Source organism: Giraffa tippelskirchi, chromosome 10 (genome assembly GCF_054371585.1).
Source record: "Giraffa tippelskirchi isolate mGirTip1 chromosome 10, T2T-mGirTip1v1.2.pri, whole genome shotgun sequence".
Taxonomy (NCBI): domain Eukaryota; kingdom Metazoa; phylum Chordata; class Mammalia; order Artiodactyla; family Giraffidae; genus Giraffa; species Giraffa tippelskirchi.
The window spans coordinates 116,634,504-116,658,348 of NC_137284.1; the positions used below are offsets into that span (position 1 = coordinate 116,634,504).

The 23,845-nt window shown below is 41.6% G+C and overlaps 1 protein-coding gene across 2 annotated transcripts in view; it reads right to left on the bottom strand.

Annotated features, from left to right (window-relative positions):
- The window catches only part of PALS2 (protein associated with LIN7 2, MAGUK p55 family member), a 405,603-nt gene that overhangs the window by 283,437 nt on the left and 98,321 nt on the right, over positions 1 to 23,845 (bottom strand). For both annotated transcript variants that reach the window (XM_081533867.1, XM_081533868.1), the window contains exon 4: positions 19,109 to 19,240. The gene's annotated coding sequence lies outside the window, so the exon portion shown is untranslated. The remainder of the gene's footprint in view (positions 1 to 19,108; positions 19,241 to 23,845) is intronic.

Here is a 23,845-nt window from a genome sequence, read left to right on the forward strand (position 1 = left end):
ACCCTCTTGAATCAGAAGCTTACTTAACTGAGCAGCTGAAAAAGGGTTAAAGCTGACAATTAACTGAGAAAACACTAAAGAAAGGCAACACAGAGTGCACTTTTGAAAAGGAAATTCATCATATGGCATTCTCCCAGTAAAGCGCAGAGCTCCCCCCGGCTGGCTTTTCAGTTTACTTTAGGTTAACTGAACCATAACTAAATTGGGAGCTTCATAATATTTGCATGGCTAAAAGCACTGTCACCTCCAACAGTGTGTTTTAAATAAAAAGAAGGCTTCCCAGACTTAAAGTCTGCACTAATATATTCCATGGTCAAGGATTGAGTTGGAACCAAACTCAACTCCCTTTCGTCCTCAGCATCACACAACAGAAGGACTTTGAGTATCAAGAACTCAACTTTCCAGTCCTGAGCTGCCCTTTCTACCACAGAGCTCCACTGGCCAGTACCAATGGGCTCTGTCTTCTCTTTCAATAATGTAACCAGATGGACTAATCAAAGAAAGAGCAATCTCTGTTACGAGTAGATATGTAGCTAGTTATGGTCAGCAGAAAAGGGAGAGTAAAGGACAGTTTGCAACTTATTTCTTAAATAGATAGCATAGATTTAGTATAACCCAAGTTTAATTTTCACATAGCAGCTATATATTCAGAAGGGCCTGTATTTGTCTTCTGTGCACAGTGCACAGTCAAGGGCTGCTTATTTAACTAATATGCAGAGTACATCATGCGAAATGCTGGGCTGGATGAAGCATAAGCTAGAATCAAAAATGCCAGGAAAAATATCAACAACCTCAGATACACAGATGACATCACCCTAATGGCAGAAAATGAAGAGGAACTGAAGAGCTTCTTGATGAAGGTCAAAGAGGGGAGTGAAAAACCTGGTTTAAAACTCAGCATTCAAAAAAAAAAAGATCATGGCATCTGGTCCTGTCACTTCATGACAAATAGATGGGGAAAAAGTGGAAACAGTGTCAGATTTCATATTCTTGGGATCCAAAATCAATGCGGACAATGACTGCAGCCATGAAATTAAAAGACACTTGCTCCTTGGAAGAAAAGTTATGACAAACCTAGACAACACATTAGAAAGCAGAGACATCACTTTGCAACAAAGGTCTGTATAGCCAAAGGTATGGTTTTCCAGTAGTCACATACAGATGTGAGAATTGGACCATAAAGAAGGCAGAGCATCAAAGAATTGATGGTTTTGAACTGTAGTGCTTGAGAACACTCTTGAGAGTCCCTTGGACAGCAAAGAGATCAAACCAGACAATCCTAAAGGAAATCAACCTTGAATATTCATTGGAAGGACTGGTGCCGAAGCTCCAATACTTTGGCCACCTGATAGGAAGAGCCGACTCATTGGAAAAGACCCTGATGCTGGGAAAGACTAAGGGCAAGAGGAGAAGGGGATGACAGAGGATGAGATGGCTGGAGAGCATCACCGACTCAATGGATGTGAGTTTGAGCAAACTCAAGGAGTGGTGATGGACAGGGAAGCCTGGCATGCTGCAGTCCATGGGGTCACAGAATCAGACATACAGTGACTGAACAACAACAGCAGCACAGTGCCAAGCACTACACTCTAATCCTTGCCTTCCTATCTCATGGAATACACTGGATCCAGTCTCTATCAATAATCTTTGCACAACTGGCTTCTAGTTCAGCCTAAGGAGTGACCAACACTATATCAAAAGTCACAGATGCTACATGTAGAGTATGGGGAGTCTGTGGGTCCAAAAGTTTCATCATCTTGAGATCTCATTATTTGCTGTCACCATTTGATGATATGGGAATCCTTTTATTGTTGTTTATGGTTATTTCCTTTTACCTATTTGTGTTGTATTGTTGCTATTTTATTTCTTATTGTTATTTACTGTTTATTTTACTGTTGCTACATGATTCAGTCCTGCTCAGTTCTTTTTATACCTGTGTTACTTATATGTGGTTCCTAGGCACATTTTGGCATCAAGTGGGAGCTTGTTAGAAACACAGACTCTGCCCTAGACTTACTGAATCATAACCTGTACTTTACCATGATCCCTGGCTGATTACTCTGCTCATTTAAGTGTGAGAAGTGCCTCTTTAATCCATCAAGCCTGCCCCACATTGTGCAGATGGCACCGTAGAATAACAGGCTTCCAAAGTACCCCCATGGCTCCCACGCTTGGTTCTAAAGCCTCCCACATCCCGTTTCATGCCTTGTCTTCCTTTAGGAGACTTCACTGTTCACATGTGTGATCAGACACTGCTTCTGTGGCTCTGGTGTTTTCTTTGCTTCTGAAACAGGACGGGGATCCTTCCTCTGATTCTACCACCCAAGGGAGTAGGGAGAGATGTGAGAAAGCAAGGGAGCCGAGAGAGCACCTGAAAGGTGAGGAACAGAAACTATTTTACAGCACCTGAGATAAGTGTTTACTAGAAACCCACAACTTTCTTGGAAACTGAAAGAAAATTGTGGGCATCCCTGGTAACTCAGTGGTAAAGAATCCACTTGCCAGTGCAGAAGACTTGGGTTTGATCCCTAGTCTGGGAAGATCCCACGTGCCATGAAGCAGCCAAGCCCATGCACCATGACTATTGAGCCTGTGCTCTAGAGCCTGGAAGCGGCAACTACTGAGTCCACATGCCACAACTACTGAAGCCTGGGTGCCCTACAGCCCATGCGGTTCCAACAAGAGAAGGAACCGCAATGAGAAACCTGTGCACTGCAACTAGAGAAAAACCTGTGCAGCAACAAAGACCCAACACAGCCAAAAACAAACATATAAATAAATAATATTTAAAAAAGAAAATTATGTCCCCAGAACTCAGGCACCAGGGTTTCCCAGGGCCTTCAGCAGCAGCAATGTGTGGACAGTGATATCAGTGCTCCATCGTCAATGTGTTTCAGCTGTCCTCTAACTTGGCTGCTGTGTTTCTTAGATCAAAAGGAGTGAGAAAGGGAGGGTTTGGTGGCTCAGTCTGGCCCTGGAGCACTTCTCTGTGCCTCGGGGGTATGCTTTGGACTGGTCCAACCAGCTGTGCTTCAGGGTGAGTTTGCAATGGACAACTCTGGCAGCTAGGGTTGGGAGTGAGTCAGGTTTTCTTCATGGGAAAGTGGTTGGGGGAGATTAGCATCTCTAATATAATACCTTAAACCACAATAAGGAAGGTAGATGGTGAGCTGGGGCTGTGCGTGTGTGTGCTCAGTCATGTCCAACTCTTTTGCAACCGCATGGACTGTAGCCCACCAGGCTCCTCTGTCTGTGGAATTTTCCAGGCAAGAGTACTGGAGTGGGTTATCATTTCCTTCTCCAGGGGATCTTCCCAACCCAGGGATCGAACCCTTGTCTCCTGTGTCTCTTGCACTGGCAGGCAGATTCTTTACCACTAGTGCCAAGAGTTGGGGGCTAACCATTATAAATCTCTAGATCAGTTGACCTATAATATATCCTTAGACTTCTAGGATCACTAGACCATGATGGTTAGTTTAACATGGATTTGAATGTATTAATTATCTTATGTATTAAAAAAAATACTCATTTATTTTTGGCTGTGTTGAGTCTTCATTGCTACATGGGCTCTTCTCTAGTTGCGGCAAGTGGGGGTAGTCTCTAGTTGCAGTGTGTGGGCTTCGCATTGTGTTGGATTCTCTTGTTATGGAGCACAGGCTCAATAGTTGTGGTATAGGCTTAGTTGCTCTGCAGCATGTGGGATGTTCCCAGACCAGGGGTGGAACCCACATCTCTCGCATTGGCCGGCAGATTCCTCACCACTGAGTCACCAGGGAGGCCCTATCCTGTGTATTTATAAAACAAATTTTATCTTTAGCCATGCTAGATATATCATTTAAGAGAGTGTCCAGATCATGTAAAGACATCATACATAATATACAGAATCTGTAAGTAATACACGGGAGAGTTTCACATACATTTAAATATTAGCTCAGTTCAGGTTGAGCTCAGAAGATGTTGATATCTGATTCAAAAGTTTTAAATGAGTATGATTGTGGATCAGTCTGCTTCAGTAAATGTCTTATTTAAAACTTTTGCTTTAGTGAAGAAAAAAATTATATCTGGGTTTGGTTCAGTGTTCTGCAAATAAGGATGGTTCATTCCTGTTTTTGTAAACAGGATATTTCATGCAAGTTCTAGATGTGTATATAGTAACACAAACAGGCCTTAATTATAGTTCTCTAAAAAGAAGGAGAGAAAACTAAAAGTCTGTCTTGTTCCCCTTGTTGCCAGTCTGGTTTCTAACTAACCATCTTGATTAATGGGTTTTTGTGATATTTTAAAACTCTTCCTAGTAATGGAGATGCCAGACTGTCCCTGGGTAGACCGTTCCAGTATATTTTTCCCATGGGACATTTTCTATATAATTACCTGCAATTCCTCACATGGCAATTTACGTTCCTAGCCTTGTTTCCAACAGTTGTGAGAATAGTTGGTCACTGTCTTCTGTCCATTGAGCAAATGAAGAAATTCAGCTTCCTTAAGCTGAAAATAACCATACTTTTGCGTACAGACACCTAACTGACAATAGAAGGTATAATTAACCTGTCCTCAGTTTTTTTTTTTTTTTTTTTTTTTTTTTTTATAAATTTATTTATTTTACTTGGGGGCTAATTACTTTACAATATTGTAATAGTTTTTGCCATACATTGACAAGAATCAGCCATGGGTTTACATGTGTTCCCCTTCCCGAACCCCCCACCCACCTCCCTCCCCCTCCCATCCCTCTGGATCATCCCACTGCCCCGGCCCCGAGCCCTTGTCACATGCATCGAACATGGAATGGTGCTCTGTTTCACATATGACAATACACATGTCTCAATGCCATTCTCCCAGAACGACCCACCCTCACCTTCTCCCTCAGAGTCCATAAAATTGTTCCATGCATCTGTGTCTCTCATTCTGTCCCGCATATAGGGTTATCGTTACCATCTTTCAGATTCCATATATATGCATTAGTATACTGTATTGTTGTTTTTCTTTCTGGCTTACTTCACTCTGTATAATGGGCTCCAGTTTCATCCATCTCAGTAGAACCGGTTCAAATGTATTTTTTTTAATGGCTGAGTAATATTCCATTGTGTATATGTACCACAGCTTCCTTATCCATTCATCTGCTGATGGACATCTAGGTTGCTTCCATGTCCTGGCTATTGTAAACAGTGCTGCGATGAACATTGGGGTACACGCGTCTCTTTCAATTCTGGTTTCCTCGGTGTATATGCCCAGCAGTGGGATTGCTGGGTCATATGGCAGTTCTATTCCCAGTTTTTTAAGGAATCTCCACACTGTTCTCCATAGTGGCTGTACTAGTTTGCATTCCCACCAACAGTGTAAGAGGGTTCCCTTTTCTCCACACCCTCTCCAGCATTTATTGCTTGTAGACTTTTGGATAGCAGCCATTCTGACTGGTGTGAAATGATACCTCATTGTGGTTTTGATTTGCATTTCTCTAATAATGAGTGATGTTGAGCATCTTTTCATGCACAACAAAGGAAACTATAAACAAGGTGAAAAGACAGCCTTCAGAATGGGAGAAAATAATAGCAAATGAAGCAACAGACAAACAATTAATCTCAAAAATATACAAGCAACTTCTGCAGCTGAATTCCCGAAAAATAAATGACCCAATCAAAAAATGGGCCAAAGAACTAAACAGACATTTCTCCAAAGAAGACATACAGATGGCTAACAAACACATGAAAAGATGTCCTCAGTTTGATACCTAAGTGTCTTTAGAAGTTGCAGGTATAAGTTTTAAGTAGATCTGACAGCTGCACCTTCATATAAGGTACACAATGCTAGGCAGTTTCAAAGAAGCTGCTCAAATACCACTTAGCAAGCTGAAGACAGGTCAAGACTTGTCTGTTTTTTTATAATTGAAATACAGTTAGTTTACAATGTTGTTTTAGTTTCTGGTGGGCTGCCATCTATGGGGTCGCACAGAGTTGGACACGACTGAAGCGACTTAGCAGCAGCATACAGCAAAGTGATTCAGTTTGTATATGTATATGTATGTATACTCTTATGTATACCTACATATATATTCTGTTCCATTATTTATTATAAGATATTAAATATAGTTCCCTGTGCTATGCTGTAGGGCCTTTTTGTTTATCTCTTTTATATAGAATAGTTTGTATCTGCTAATCCCAAACTCCTAATTTATCCCTCCCCATGCCCTTTCCCCTTTGGTAACCATAAATTTAATTTCTATGTCTGTGAGTCTGTCTCTGTTTTGTAAATAAGTTCATTTGTATCATGTTTTAGATTCCACATATAAGTGATATCATATGATATTTGCCTTTGACTTACTTCACTTAGTATGATAATCAGTAGGTCCATCCATGTTGCTGCAAATGATATTTCATTCTTTTTTTACGGCTGAGTAATACTCCATTGTATACATGTACCAAATCTTCTTTATCTGTTCATCTGTTGATGGACATTTAAGTTGGCTCCAGCTCTTGGCTATTGAAAATAGTGCAGCTATGAACATAGGGGAGTGCATGTATCTTTCTGAATTAGAGTTTTCTCTAGGTATATGCCCAGGAGTGGGATTGATGGATCAAGTGGCAACTCTATTTTTAGGTTTTTAAGAAAACCCCATACTGCTTTCTGTAGTGATTGCCCCAGTTTATATTCCAGTCAACAGTATAGGAGGGTTCGCTTTTCTCCACATCCTCTCTAACATTTACCAATCTGACCAGTGTGAGGTGTTACCTCATTGTAGTTTTGATTTGCATTTCTATAGTAACTAGTGATGTTGAGCATCTTTTTATGTATCTCTTAGCCATCTGTATGTCTTCTCTGGAGCAATGTCTATTTAGATCTTCCACCCATTTTTTTTTTTTTTTTGATTGGACTGTTTTTTCGTGTTGGGCTGCATGAATTGTTTATATATTTTGGAAATTAACCCCGTGTTGGTGGCACTGTTTGCAGATATTTTCTGCCAGTCTGTAGGTGTCTTTTCATTTTGTTGATAGCTTCCTTTGCTGTGCAAAAGCTTATGTTTGATTAGGTCCCATTTGTTTGTTTTTGCTTTTATTTCTATGGCCTTGGGAGACTGATCTAAGGAAACATTGCTACACTTTATGTCAGAGAATATCTTGCCTATGTTCTCTTCTAGGAGTTTTATGGTGTCACGTTTACTATAAGTAAGTCTTTAAGCCATTTTGAGTTAATTTTGAAAGGATATGACTCTACCTGAATGAGTTCTCTAGTAAATGGAGATAACTGAGAATGAAAAACTCAAGAGGATGTAAACTTTCATTAGTAACAGAATACATTTTCCATATCTATTAAGTGGATTTGGAGAGGTGGGGATGGGGGTGGGAAGGTATAGGCACATTTATAAAATGGAGGGGAAAAGATTTACAGTGAAATAGGATTATGTCGACTTAGAATTTATAAGAATTCAGACAGAGAGGATTACATTTACCTCTGGTTACTTATGAAGAGTGACTTCTCAAAGCACATTAATAAGACCTAGAGAATTTCAGGGGACATGTTTAGCTTGCTTAAGAAAATAAGCAGCCCTGGTTCTTCACATATGAAATGTAGATTTAAATGTCCCGTCTTTATATTTTAAAACAACTTTGCCAGGAATTTTATATGGGGAAACATTTTGTATGGGGAAACATTATTATTGATGTACTTATTTCTATGTTTAAAAGGAACAGAATATTTTAAATCCAATTTTGATATAATGTAGTCTTTTCCAAATGCTTAATTTATTTAGACTTTACTGATTGATGTTCTGCAAAGAAATGCTTTGGGGCTGTGGCATAAAAATAAATTACAAAATATAATCTCACTAATAGGGAAGATCTTCCCAGCCTAACCTTCAAGTAGAATGGAATAAGTGAACAGATGCAGCAAGCTGGGAACTTTTTACATAGAGCCAGTTTGGATTTGGGCTTCCCAGGTGGTGCTAGTGGTAAAGAACCTTCCACCAATGCAGGAGATATAAAAGATGGAGGTTCGATTCCTGGGTCGAGAAGATCCCCTGGAGGAGGGCATGGCAACCCACTCCAGTATTTTTGCCTGGAGAATCCCATGGAAAGAGTAGCCTGGCAGGTGACAGTCCATAGGGCCGCAAAGAGTCGGACACAACTGAAGTGACTTAGCACACAGGCACATGTGTAGCACTCAGTGACTCAGTTTGGACTTAAGTGAGCTAATGCCATCTTCCTTGAGTATTTACCATATGATCACTGTAGTTTGGAAAAGGGACAGTGTAAGACTGGCTGGATTTCTTGAAAAAGGAGGGCAAAAGATTATACAATGAGACAAGTTTATTCAGAGAGATGTGCTGTGAAGCTGACAGAAGTGGCAACTGAGGTCGAAGCCTTGAAGTTCTCCTCTGAGCTCACTCTCACCCAGCCCTCTCTCCCCTGGGGATTCAGTTGTCTTGGCCTGGGCAGTGGCTCAGTGCAGTCAAGGCTGACTCAGGCTGTAGCACTGACTCTCTTCTGAAATGAGGGGATGCTCTCGTGATGGTTCCCTCATCGATTGCTCTCCTCTGTTTCATCTTTTGGTGAAAAGATGTCACAACATGAAACCATGAGCAGAATCCTGGCTCTCCAAAACCACACTGGGCTGCTAATCTCTGACCCCCGGGCTTCATCTGTTTAGCAGTTCAATGATCCTTAGTTTAAAAGCCTGACTAGCAAGATTTCAGCCCTTTCTGTCTTGAGGGAGTTGCTTTAAAATGCTATTTATAGTGCATAATCAACATAATCCTATTTGCAAGTATAGTATCATAAGTAATGAACCATTTGATTTGCAAATTTCCTAATGCCATTAATCTGACAACTTTTGTGCCAGGTCAAACTGCCTGAGAGGGCTGCCTTCACTAATAATATCTACAGGCTGATGCCTTGGTGGTTTGTTTCAAGTGTGTTGCTGTGAATTATAGGAAAGGGATATTCTGGAAAAGGGGATGTCTTCTGCATCCTTTTCAGACCTCTTGTCCCAACTTGTGAAAGTCAATATTGGTAGAGGATTAGGTGTCAGACGGGCTTCCCTGATACTCAGTTGGTAAAGAATCTCCCTGCAAAGTGGGAGACCTGGGTTTGATCCCTGGGTTGGGAAGATCCCCTGGAGAAGGGAACGGCTACTCACTCCAGTATTCTGGCCTGGAGAACTCAATGGTCAGACAGGACTGAGCGACTTTCACTTTCTTCTTCTTCTAGGTGTCAGAAAACAAGGTTTGACTTAAGATTTGGCCCCTACAAGGCTGTATGATCTTGGATCAGGCACTTAACTTCTGAGGAGACTGAGCTAACTGGACACTACATGACGCTGTCCTCCAGGAAGATCTCCCCAAAATCCCAGAATGAATGTCTCTAGCCATACTCCCACAGTTCTCCATGCGTGTGCTTCTCTCATATAACCAATGACATTATATTAAAGCTCTTCATTTACAGAATTGTTGACCTCAAACTGACTGCTAGTTATTTTTCCAGCAAAAATGGGTTTATTTGAGATCAGTAAAGAATTGCAATTCAGGGTCTGTAACGAGGGCAAGCTGAATGTAAAGCCCATGCAAGTCCCCAACTACAAGGAGAGGAGAACTCTTTTATAGAGAGGAAAAGGAGGTTAGGGGGGCTTCCCTGGTGGCTCAGACGGTAAAGGATCCGCTTGCAATGTGGGAGACCTGGGTTCGATCTCTGGGTTGGGATGATCCCCTGGAGAATGGAAAGGCTATCTACTCCAGTATTCTAGCCTGGAGAATTCCATAGACTGTATAGTTCATGGGGTCCACAAAGAGTCAGACAGAACTGAGCGACTTTCATTTTCAAACGAAGTTAGGGGGAGCTATAGCAAACAGTCCATTGGAGTTTGAAGTATAATGCCTTTTCACTGGTTAAGTTGTGACAGTCTCTCATTGGCCGAGAACTTGCCAGGCAAAAAGAAGTCTTTCTTCTTCCTGCTGGGCTGTGCCCGAGAGCTCCCACTTCTGGCCTCCTGCCTCTATTTTAATTGAGGTTTCTGTTTATTAATTTTTACCATCATTTTCTACTCACTCCCGTTCAAGCTCTGTGAGGGCAGGGACTTCGTTATTTAATTAGTCACTGTTCCCACTCTTTTCTGCAAGGAGGAGTCACCACCTCCAGATTCTTCCCACTAGGCATTTCTGTGTGCAGCTCAGTTCAATAAATCTTACTCACTGGTCTAAACCTTATTCAAAGTGAACATCAAGCTATTACTATCTATTGGTGTTTTTAAACTTCATATATAAAATATCAAACAAGTAATATGTGCTCATTGTTTGAAAAACTTTTTAAAATACAAATAAGTTTGAAGATAAAAGTACCTATAATTTTATTATTAATAATTACATTTTTACATTTTGCTATATCTCTTTTCTATACACATCTTCCTTAAAAAATGGAGATTCTCTTCTGTAACTTGCTTTTTTCACTTCACAGTACATTGTAAACACCTTTCTACGTCAATAAAAAATTTTCTTCACCACTACTGATTAATTTTTCATGGACAGACAACTGTGTTGTGCTTTTTTCCAACCTCTTTTTCATAGACCTAGATAAGACACAATCTTGGATGCCTTTAGAATTTAGATTTGTTTTGAAAATACTGTTGTTTCCCTTAACATCTCAAACAACCATTTCCCACTGAAGATATCTAATAGAAAATATTTTCTACTGTTTGGGTATCTATTCCATTGTATGTATAGCATTTTGAACACAACAGGAGATCTAAGGATAAATAATCACACCAGATTGGATTCCTATAGTTGTGTTAACACTAACCAGCCTGCACTTAGATACAAAATTTTCTTGGGAGATTTTCCATAATAGTCTGAATTCTGTGCATAGGATACATGAAACAATGGTACTCAGCTATCAAAGGGTAGAAAACTTTGTATGTAAAAATTATACAAATAAACTCAGCATTTAACCTAAATTGTAGTCTAGCAATTTAGACTAGACTGACCCTATTGCTTCAGACATGTCTGACTGTGCTGGCCCTATGGACTGTAGTCTGACAGGCTCCTCTGTCCATGGGATTCTCCAGGCAAGAATACTTGAGTGGGTTGCCAATTCCTCCTCCAGGGGATCTTCCCAACCCTGGGGTCAAAGCCGAGTCTCTTACACCTCCTGCATTGACAGGTGTGTTCTTTACCAGTAGTGCCATCTGGGAACCAATGCACCAACAAATCTGCTGCCTGATCCTTGTAAAGCATAAAAAGAGATGTAAAATCATTTTTAAAAATCACCAGATACATCTACGGAGAAGGCAATGGCACCCCACTCCAGTACTCTTCCCTGGAAAATCCCATGGATGGAGGAGCCTGGTAGGCTACAGTCCATGGGGTCGCTAAGAGTCGGACATGACTGAGCGACTTCACTTTCACTTTTCCCTTCTATACACTGGAGAAGGAAATGGCAACCCACTCCAGTGTTCCTGCCTGGAGAATCCCAGGGACGGCGGAGCCTGGTGGGCTGCCGTCAATGGGGTCGCACAGAGTCGGACACGACTGAAGCGACTTAGCAGCAGCAGTAGCAGCAGCAGCAGATATATCTAAGGGGATTGTCAGGTTATCCATGAACCTCCTGAATTACCAAGCGATTCTGGATGGAGACATTTTCCTTTTCCCAAGCAACTCCCCACTTCCCCAAATGAAATCTCCAGAAACTCTGGAAACCACCTGCCATATTGAGCTACTAATACTAATCCTGAATACTAACACAGCACGGTTTTATTCTGGTCTCTTCCAGGTCATCACTTGCTACGCTGTGGAATGTGGGAAATTTCATGGTTACAGACTTACCCAGTGCTTGTTTTGTGCTTCAGTACACATCTATCCTTGCTTAACATCTTTAATGCATTCCTGGAAACTCTGCCACTAAGTACAAAGCTGTTAAGTGAAAAAGCGCTTTACTTCATCTTCATGGAAAAAATCATGATTAATTTCACACCAATCCAAGATGCCTAGCCACATTTCACTAACCAACATGAAAACATTCCATGATAAAGACAAAGTTATCTAAGTAATACACAACAATGTGAAAATAAATTAATACAATTTGTAGACAGAAAGTAACAAAAGTCTATCAAGGGAGGGAGAAAAGTCTGCTAGTAGGTGCTGGTGGGTGGGAGAGGGGTACAGAGCATGGAAGAGGGGGTGTCAGGTGGTTGACTCACACAACATTTCTGGGGCTCAGGAGTGCACTCAAATTCATTTAACAATAAAATTAAAGCACAGAAAGATACCTGTACAGCAATATAAAGGTGAGTCTTTGGAGGTGTATAAAAATGACACATGCTCCTCACAGACTGAGTAGCCATTGAAGTGGCTACTTTCTTGTCCTAGTCACTCAGAGGACACACAAAGGCAAAATGTCTCAGGTCCATCCAACCAAGGGGCACAATTCAGATTTGTTTCACATGATATTTGTTAACTAGAAACTTTTGTACTGAATAAATGGATGCGTGTTTTTGACTTAAACTGAAATGTCGAAACAGTACTTCCGGTGGTGTGTCTATTTAGTGTGTTTTCAAATGAAAAAAGCATTATTCCAAAAAAAAAACCCCAAAATTCAAAAAAGGAGTCATTGCCTGAAAACTGGTTTCACTTTTCAAAAGCCATTATGGTGAAATGTCGTTAGCCAGAAGTCTGGCAGTTAAGTCTGGACAAATATACTGTAGTCTGAGGCATGTTTGGTGCTTTAGAAGTAAGTAATGTAGTTCTGGATGTTTCCTTTGTATGGGTCATTTCACCCATCTGGATAGAAGCCAGGATTTCTCATAATGAGCTTGCTTTTTAAATTTTTCTAATTTTGATTGCCATTAAAGAGACAGTTTACTGGTAGCTCAAAGACTGATTGAGCAGTAGATGGATGTAAGATAACAGTGGAATGCATAATGAATCCACAAAAAGGTTATAGAAAAGCACATGGCAGTTATCACATTTTTCAGGAACAGTTGAGTCTCACCAAATGGCAGCAATCATTTACTGTTTAAGCCAGCCCTTTGTTGCTATGTTAATAGCTCAGTCTATCTGCAGCCATTTTCACATTTTCAGCCATTTAGGCATTCCATTTTGTTAGAGCATGGAGACTTTTGGCATGAGGAAATAAAAATTCCTTAAATATGATTTGCTAATTGTTTGCCATTAGCTGCTAAATAATTGGAGTGGCACCTTTAGTAAGGGAGTGACTTTCAGAAGACTAGAGTGCATTTTCTAAGCAAAGACTAAACCTTTGGTCTTTTCATTTTAAAAATATGATTACTACGTGTTGACCAAGTCAGAAACAGAATAAAGCAGCAAGGAGTAATTTTAATTTTGCCATTCAACATGTGAGAAGTAGGAAATAATATGTCTCCTTTTAAAAATGAAAACACTGGTAAGACTCTAAAATAAAGCATTCTTTCCACAGTAATACAAGCAACCTACTAACCTCCTACAAATTCAAACTACCTACAAGGGGGCAAGAGACCTCCAGTGATATTGTTTTGGAGGATAAAGGGGGATGGAGCTGGGAGGGCAGACTATAATGAAGGTCTTGTCTTGCTACTCTGCATTTTTACCTTGGATTTATTAGGTGTATGCTTTTTCTTTCCGTAATACATTATGCACTCCCTCTAGTGTCAGAATTTGTATACGATCCGAAACCTAGTTTGACAAAGTGCTGCTATAAACGTTAGAGTAAGGTTCGGGCTCCTAATTATGCCGTATTTCAAAAATATTAAAGGCCACCTAATAACATGAAGAACAGCCCTGCATGAAGTTGCTCTGGCTCAGAAAAGAATGCATATTTTAACCTGTGTTATGAAGAGACCTCTTCCAAACCTCTCTCCTCCCCAAAGTGACCTATAAATAAGCTGAGAGCTTTATTAAAGCTTTAAATTCCTTTAATAATCTGAAGTATTTATTAAATTATAAATTCTATAACTAAAAAAATAATTTCACATAAAAACAAAAAAATGACCAGAGATGAAAGAAAACCTCAACTAGGAAGTAAAGCCTGTGGGAACATCATAAAATGTGTGGTCGTCAAGATTTGTAGAAGTTTATTAACTATTCTTTGCACAGTTCTTCTGTGTATTCTTGCCACCTCTTCTTAGCATCTTCTGCTTCTGTTAGGTCCATACTATTTCTATCCTTTATTGAGCCCATCTTTGCATGAAATGTTCCCTTGGTATCTCTAATTTTCTTGAAGAGCTTTCTAGTCTTTCCCATTCTATTGTTTTCCTCTCTTTCTTTGCATTGATCACTGAGAAAGGCTTTTTTTTATATCTCCTTGCTATTCTTTCGAATTCTGCATTCAAATGGGTATATCTTTCCTTTTCTTCTTTGCCTTTCACTTCTCTTCTTTTCACAGCTATTTGTAAGGCCTCCTCAGACAGCCACTTCGCCTTTTTGCATTTCTCTTGCTTGGGGATAGTCTTGATCACTGCCTCCTGTACAATGTCGTGAACCTCCATCCATAGTTCATTAGGCACTCTGTCTATCAGATCTAATCCCTTGAATCTATTTGTCACTTCCACTGTACAATTGTAAGGGATTTGATTTAGGTCATACCTGAATGGTCTAGTGGTTTTCCCTACTTTCTTCAATTTAAGTCTGAATTTGGAAATAAGAAGTTCATGATCTGAGCCACAGTCAACTCCCAGTCTTATTTTTGCTGACTGTATAGAGCTTCTCCATCTTTGGCTGCAAAGAATATAATCAATCTGATTTCGGTGTTGACCATCTGGTGATGTCCATGTGTAGAGTCTTCTCTTGTGTTGTTGGAAGAGGGTGTTTGCTACCTTGGCAAAACTCTATTAGCTTTTGCCCTGCTTCATTCTATACTCCAAGGCCAAATTTGCCTGTTACTCCAGGCGTTTCTTGACTTCCTACTTTTGCATTCCAGTCCCCTATAATGAAAAGGACATGTTTTTGGGTGTTAGTTCTAGAAGGTCTTGTAGGTCTTTATAAAACCTTTCAACTTCAGCTTCTTCAGCATTACTGGTCAGGGCATAGACTTGGATTACCGTAATATTGATTGGTTTGCCTTGGAAATGAACAGAGATCATTATGTCATTTATGAGATTGCATCCAAGTACTGCATTTTGGACTCTTTTGTTGACTATGAGGGCTACACCATTTCTTCTAAGGGATTCTTGCCCACAGTAGTAGATATAATGGCCATCTGAGTTAAATTCACCCATTCCACTCCATTTTAGTTCACTGATTCCTAAAATGTCGACGTTCACTCTTGCCATCTCTTGTTTGACCACTTCCAATTTGCCTTGATTCATGGACCTAACATTCCAGGTTCCTATGCAATATTGCTTTTTACAGCTTTGGACTTTGCCTGTATCACCAGTCACATCCACAACTGGGTGTTGTTTTTGCTTTGGCTCTGTCTCTTCATTCTTTCTGGAGTTATTTCTCCACTGATCTCCAGTAGCATATTGGGAACTTACCGACCTAGGGAGTTCATCTTTAAGTGTGCTGTCTTGTTGCCTTTTCATACTGTTCATGGGGTTCTCAAGGCAAGAATTCTGAAGTGGTTTGCCATTCCCTTCTCCAGTGGACCACATTTTGTCAGAACTCTCCACCATGATCTGTCCATCTTGGGTGGCCCTACACGGCATGGCTTAGTTTCATTGAGTTAGAAAAGGCTGTGGTCCATGTGATTAGATTGGTTAGTTTTCTGTGATTATGGTTTCAGTCTGTCTGTCCTCTGATGCCCTCTCTCGTTGGACTATAAAGAAAGCTGAGCATTGAAGAATTGATGCTTTTGAACTATGGTGTTGGAAAAGACTCTTGAGAGTCCCTTGGACTGCAAAGAGATCCAACCAGTCCATCCTAAAGGATATCAGTCCTGAGTGTTGACGTTGAAGCTGAAACTACAATACTTTGGCCGCCTGATGTGAAGAGCTGACTCATTTGAAAAGACTCTGATGCTGGGAAAGATTGAAGGCAGGAGGATAAGGGGACAACAGAGGATGAGATGGTTGGATGGCATCACCGACTCAATGAACATGAGTTTAGGTAAACTCTGGCAGTTGGTGATGGACAGGGAGGGCTGGCCTGCTGTGGTCCATGGGTTTGCAAACAGTCTGACATGACTGTGTGACTGAACTGAACTGATTAGCTATTTTCTTCCCATGTCTCTCAAAGGAACTGGAAGCTCTAATGGCTCTTGTTTGTTTCAATCACTTCACATAACCTCTGTTGTAGGTGGCCTCTCCAACATAGATCCCCTCTTTCTTTTCTCTACACTACTCTACACTATTTAGCTGCCCAACTCTCTCCCACCCATTTCAGAGGCCCTGAGGAAAGCTGACACCTCTGCCTGCAGGGGTGGCCCTGAGTGACCTGCAGGTAATCCCAGCTTTTTTCCCAGTGAAGACTTAGGAAATGCTATGTGACTCAATTTTGGCCAATGAAGTGTATCAAGAAATATTCATCTTCACTCTTCTGGGCTAGCTTCCAGAAGTGACACTTTTTTTTAGGTGCTGGCATGCACTGATGTGAGATTTGGAAATGCTGCAGCCATCCTGTTATTCAGCTTGAGGAAGAGGCTGACAGTGAGGGAGGTTTGGGGCAAGAGAATTGCAGGTTGATGCAGCAGTGCCCCTGGATAAGTCAGCACTGGAACCCACACTACTTATGGACTTCTACTATGGGAGCTGATAGGTACATGAGTATATAAGCCAATTTAATGTGGGACTTTTATTACTTGCAGTCAACACAATCTCCAAAATTACAACTATTGTCATATTTAATTAAACAATTTTCTTATATTGAAAACCCAATTACATGAAAACTCAGTTTTGAATCCACTTTCATGCCAATTCCTGTTGAAAAAAATACAATACTATGTTCAGTTAATGAGGATTGTGTTCACTGTCTAGCCACCCCAAAACTTAGTGGCTTGAAGTATTGTGTGTGTGCTGTGCTCAGTCATGTCTTGCTCTTTGCAATCTTATGAACTGCAGCCTGCCAGGCTCGTCTGTCCATGAAATTTTCTAGTCAAGAATACTGGAGTGGGTTGCCATTTCCTACTCCAGGGGATCTTCCAGACCCAGAGATAGAACCCTCATCTCTTACATTGGCAGGTGGATTCTTTACTACTGTGCCACTTAAAATATTTGATTGGCCAAAAAGTTTGTTCGGATTTTTCATAGGATGGTATGGGTAAACCTCAATGAATCTTTTGGCCAACCTAATAGTAATAAGCATTTATGACCCATCAAAGTTTCTGTGGGTCAGGAATTTGAGAGCAGCCTGTCTGGGTGACTGTAGTCAAACTCTCAGCTGGGGCTACACTCATCTGAAGGCTTGCCTGGGGCTGGATGATCTATTTCCAAGATGGCTCACTGACAACACAACTGGCAAACTGGTGCTGGATGTTGGTGAGAGGGCTTAGTTCCTCCACACATGGCCACTCTACAGTCTACTCGACTGTGCTGGGATATGACCCCTGGGTTCCCTGAGACTGAGTGATCTATCTAAGAAAGTAAGAGTCAAGTGACTCTTCCTTTATGACCAAGCTTCAGAAATCACATACGATCATTTCTACCACATTCAAATGACTGAAAGCAAATCTCTGAGTTCATCCCACATTCAACAGGAGGAAAATATGCTCCACCTTTTAAAGGGAAGAAAACACCGTGAAGATACTCATCTACACAGAATATACTAGGAATTGTTATTGAGCTGTATCTTCCTCAGGTCTCCAGAAATACAACCACTGTAGCAATACAAACAACCACCATTTTGATTATCTGTCAGATCCTCTTTAAGGAGCTTTGCATGTATTATGTGTATTGTGTGCTCAGTTGAGTCTGACTCTGCAACCCCATGGACTGTAGCCTGCCAGGCTCCTCTGTCCATGGGATTTCCCAGGCAAGGGTTGCCATTTCCTCCTCCAGGGGATCTTTCTGATGTAGGGATTGAACCCACATTTCCTGGGTCTCCTGCATTGCAGGCAGATTCATTACTCATTTAATTTTCACATCAATCCTATGAATTAGGTACTTTTTTTTTTTTAATTTTACAGTTATGGAGACTGAGTCACAGAGCATTATGTGATTTGTCCAAGGTCAGACAACTAGGCAGTTTCAGGCATTACAAGCCCAGAGTCTGGGCACTTTGTATTTCCTCCTTGCTAGTCTACACCTGTAGGTATTGTCCAAGAGTATTGTCAGCAATTACTTATATTTCATTGACTCTCTGCTTTCTCAAGCAGAACTTAGACCCTCCTAACTATCCCTGGTAGTTGCCAGTTGCTCTACTTATGTGCTTACGAAGAAAAGCTATGGCCAACCTAGACAGCATATTAAAAAGCAGAGATGTTACTTTGCCAACAAAGGTCTGTCTAGTCAAAGCTATGGTTTTTCCTGTAGTCATGTATGGATGTGAGAGTTGGACTATAAAGAAAGCTGAGTGCCAAAGAATTGATGCTTTTGAACTATGTTGTTGGAGAAGACTCTTGAGAGTCCCTTGGACTGCAAGGAGATCCAACCAGTCCATCCTAAAGGAAATCAGTCCTGAATATTCATTGGAAGGGCCGATGCTGAAGCTGAAACTCCAATACTTTGGCCACTTGATGAGAAGAACTGACTCTTTGGAAAAGACCCTTAGGCTGGGCAAGACTGAAGGCAGGAGGAGAAGGGGAAGACAGAGGATGAGATGGTTGGATGGCATTACCGACTCAATGGATGTGAGTTTGAGCAAGCTCCAGGAGTTGGTGAAGGACAGGGAAGCCTGGCATGCTGCAGTCCATGGGGTTGCAGAGTCAGGCACTACTGAGGGACTGAACTGAACTGAACTGAATAATGTGGCACCAGCCACGGCTTTCTTCTCTCCTCATCTGGCTTCCTTCTTCAGGTCCTCACTAGGTATCAGTATCACACTCTCAAGGTCACAGTATAGAAGGGTATCAAACCAAGCTATTAATGCTCAGTATCTAAGAATGTGTTTTTAATGAAATAGCCGTTTTCATTTTTACTCTGATGGTTGGCTGTACTTTTCCACCCGACATGCACACATCTCCTTTCCTTGTATATGAATCCGATTTTCCTCCTGCGTCTTTCCCCACAGAACCTGCCCCTGTCTCTTCTCAGGAAGAGTCCTTACCTTGGAGGCACAGCAGTCATTGTGCTGGCCAGCTTCTGGCAGACCTTCCCAGAAGGTTCACTGTATGTTGTCCAGGGGGTCTGATCTCCAGTGGCGGACAGAGCTTGGACCCAATTTGGGATTCCTACCACACTGAAAAAAAGGAAATACAATGCTATATGATAAACTCAAATTTCAAAAAATGGAGGTACTCCTAAACAATTTTCCCCTGTAAATAACTCGTTTCCTTACATATAAATAAAATTCTTCCTGGATATGTAGACATTTCACACATAAGCCAATTAGTTGCAAATCTTCCCACCCACAACACAGAATGCTGAGGCTTCTTCAGTCATTCTTCCAGAAATCTCATCGAGCAACAACTGTCTCTCAGGTAAAAGCCACACAAAGGGAAGCAGCAGCAAGCAGACAGACACATCCCCTGGCTTCATGGAGGGTTAGCTAAGTAGGGTGTAATGGGAGGGGGGCCATCACTTACAGACCCTATTGCCAGGGAGGGTCTTGTGGCTGTGAACATGTGGGTGAAGCCTTTTAACTTCTATATCTGACACAGTTCACTGAAAGGGAATCAGAAGCCTTTGGAACAAGGCCCACTGAATTCCTGCCATTGTGAGTCTGGCATGAAGGCCTTGTTTGCCTCACAAGGGCATCAACACAAGAAATTACATGTAGATTTAAAAAATCTGGAAGGAGGAATAGATTTGTCTTCAGCTGAGCAGGAAACAGGCTCTTGCCCACATTATCTCTCCCTGGCTAATCTACAGTGTTAATAATCTATACCACATTCTTCAGAGCTTCATTACTGCTCTTGCGCCATCTGGTATAATTTTACATGGCTTCTAGTCCATCCATGAGTTAGCTGCCCCACAAGCTAGTTAGCTCCTTGAATGCATGGAGCTACCTCTCTCCTTGAGAATGAGCTCAGGCTGGCTCTGCAGTGCAACTTAGTGACCCCCACCCCCCAATAGGCCCCACTATATTCAGGCCTTCCTGGGGTATCCCCACCCCTTTTCTTCAAACCAGTCACTGTGGACTTTGCCTTTTGCCCCAGCATCCTCATTTGCCTTCATCCCTCGGGGCTTTATCTCTGTTATCTTCTTTTCTCTATCCTTTCCCCAGCTTGAAGGGGTTCTGCTTTCTATTCATTCACATAATGCACCTTTACTGAGCATTACTGTATACCAGGCACTGTGCTGGATTCTAAAGACACAGAGACAGCTAGGACATGGCTCCCTGCCTTAGTGCGGCTCATAGTCCCATGAGGGGAGAGACTCAAGTGAATCACGGATTATGGAACCATGTGAAAAACAACACATAGAGGTAGGTGCAGGGTACTATGAGAAGCTCAGGAATGTAAGTCAGTTGGGAGCATTAAATCAGACTGCCCCCCCATGCATAAAAGGGGGGGTTAACACTTTCAAGGGTCAGTGTGATAAACAGATGACCCTAAGATATTCAAGCTACAAAAAACCTAAATACCCTAATCCACTATTGGTTCACAGAGGAAGAAAGAGACCCAGTGAGGGGAAAGTCATTGCCAAAGGTCACACCCCCTGATGCTGGTGAAGCCAAGACTATAACCAGAGCTGGAGGGTAGCCAGATTTGGTGGTAAGGAGGGGTGGTGGAAGGGTGATGGTGCAACAACTCAGGTGTAGAGGAAAAACAGAAACAGACAAGCAGTTAGTACAATAAATTGGGTGAGAAACGACAGATGAAGAAATGATGGTGGCATGGACCAGGTGGAGGAGCTAAAAAGAGGTCAGACTGTACCTACATTTAAAAAGGAAAGCTGACAGAATTTACTCATGCTCTGGATATGGTGTGCAGAAGAAAGAAGAATCCAGGATGGCTCCAAAGTTAGAATCTGAGCAGTTGGAAACTTAAGAGTTCAACAGTGAAGATGCAGAAGATGATAGAAGGAATAGAGGAAAATAAGGATTTGTTTTGGGACATGTTAAATCTGTGATGCCTATTAAAAGTCCAAGCAGAGAGGTCTACTTGGCAGCTGGATAGACAAGCCTGGAGTTGGTCTAGAGATAAACATTTTAGATGCATCAGCATGCAGATGGACTTTTAAGCCATGAGAGGATGAGATCATTCACAGAAAGAGTGAAGACAGAGAAGTCTGAGGACTCAGCTTTGGACACTCTAGTATTTAGAGTGGGAAAGAGTAAGATAGGAAGAGAATCAAGAGAGGATGGTTTCCAGGAGGCTAAAGAGTATCTCTAGGGGCATGAAATGATGCACTGTTTCATGTTGATGTTTGACAGAAACCAACACTGTAAAGGAATGATCCTTCAATTAAAAATAAATGAATTTATAAAAAATAACACTGATACATTCAATTAAATGGTTAGTGGGAAATTACCATTGGTTTTGGCAAGATGGAGGTCATTAGAGACCTCAATAAAACCAGTTTTGGCAGCGTGAAGAGAAGCAACAGCCTGAGTGGATTCAAGAAAGAATGGAAGCAGAGAAAGTAGACAGAAAACTCTTTAGAAGAATTTACTGTAAAGGGGAGCAGAGAAACTGGGCAGGATCTGAAGGAAGATGTAGAGTCAAGAGAGTTCTTTCCTTTCTCAGGAGGGAGGTTACAATCTCTACGTTTGATGGGATGATTCAGAAGAGAAGGTGCAACTGTTGACACACTAGAGAGGCTACATGGGAAAGAGGTTCCTTCTGAGCAGGAGAGAGGAAGAGCCGAAGCAGAGGGGTCACCCTGGAGGCTCACCGTTTTAACAGGAGAGAAGGCGGAGGAAGTGGGTACAGGTGATTGTCATGGTGGGAATGTGTGGAAATTTATTTCTGATTATTTTTATTTTCTCAGTGAAAGAAGAAGCAAAGAGAGGAAAATGGGAAAGAAGTTGTTGGACGCTCGAGAAGAAGGAAGAGCTTTTAAAAAGCCAGGAGATTGGGACAGTGGACCGACAAAGTCAATAGAAGGGGCAACTCTGGAGTTTTGTGCTGCTCACACATTTACAGTGAGGCCAGTCAGCACCATTGTGAGTCTTGCTTCAATCACACCCAGCTGCCTGGGTGCTGGTGAAAAGTAAGAAGAGGGCTGTGTTTAACCAGATGCGTTAAGGATATGTTTCTGATGATTTGACATCTGGGACTTTGCTGACCCTTGAGAGATTTCCTTTCTCATTGCTGCCAATTCCTAGAGCTAGTAAAGGACTTGTCTGTGAACACACCTTTCATATGCAAACCAAGCAATCCAGAGCCCACACTCTCAACCATCTCGCCTGCTGGCTTTCACACTTGGGTACTTTTCCTCTGTCTAATCACCCCAGAGAACCTTGCCCCAGGTCCTCTGAAATGATTCAAACTAGTCGATTTTAAACCTGCTTGCTCTGCCTCCCTACTTCCTTCCTGCGGAAACCACAATAAAGGTTCTTACTTCAGCTTCCTGCTTGCTCCTTCTGCCTCCTGACCCTGGTGCTTCTCTGTGTCATTCCCCCACACTACCTCTAGCACAGCGCATCCCACCCCCCACTCCCACCTCCCCACTCTCCGACTCCCGTCCTGGGATCTGTGAGTGTAACATATTAGCTTTTCAATGGCAGTTATCTCCTGATCTGTTGGTCTCAGCCTACCAAACAATAACAAAATCTACATTTTGAAAGACCAGAATGGCATTTTGTCAGGGGTGAGGAAATAAATATAAGACTGAACCAAGGAACCTAAGCTTGGAAGGAACTCAGGACAAAAGAGGTAAAGTGATAGTAAATAGTAGGATCAATGGACTGGGGGCTTGTAAGGTTGAACCACTGGAATCCGAGTAACTGGGAGGGAGATATTAAGATAGGGGATGGTGGTCAGACAGCAAAATTACTGAGATTATTGAGGGAGCGCACTTATAAACAAGGACTCAATCCAGGGCATGGCCAAGGGAGCAGATGGCTGACTGTGGGATATGGAAAATCACTGGAGGAAGAGAAATCAAGAATGAGAAGTCAGACTTTTAGGAGAATCATCTATTTGGATACTGAAGTCACTAAGAATTATATCAGGGATAGAACTGATGGGGAGAGAGTGTATCAGGTGCTTAAAATCCTCAAGGGATAAGAAGGAGAACCTAGAGGTGAGTAGATGACTATGACAACTTTATTACAGTCGTTAAAAGCAATAGTACATCAAACACGAATCTGAACATAGAACCGAAGCTGACTTAACTTCTTCCTAGAAATCAAATAGAGAGAGGCCATTTATCTCTGCTGGCAGATGAGTACAGCACGGCGTTTATAGGTATCAGTTAGAGCAGCTGCTTTCAAACAGCTGCTCCACATTGCCTCCAAATTTCCCAGAGGTGCCTAAGGGACCATCAGTTGGGTATGGGGATGGCAGGAGAGGAGGGAGGCAAGAGGGGGTGTGGAAAGGGATTAACTGTCTAGTGAAGAGGAAAATGAAGAGATGGAGCTCTGTGCTCTCTGCTTCACCTCCATCCAACCTGAGAAGCTCTATTTTTCATTGCTTATATTTGAAGTTTTCATTTGTGTTGTGAAATGTATGTAGGACACAAGCAACTCTTTCAAACTTTCCCATGCTTAGGAATTTAGGATTCAAAAGGGATTCCAAACATATTCTTTACAAATATCATCAGTTTACTGTACGAGTTTTCATTGCGTAGAACAATTACGATGAAGGGTGTAGGGCTCAAATAAACCTATGAAATACAGGACTGGGTTATAAAGATATTCTGGTCCACTTGAAATAAACTTTTCAGGAATTCCTCT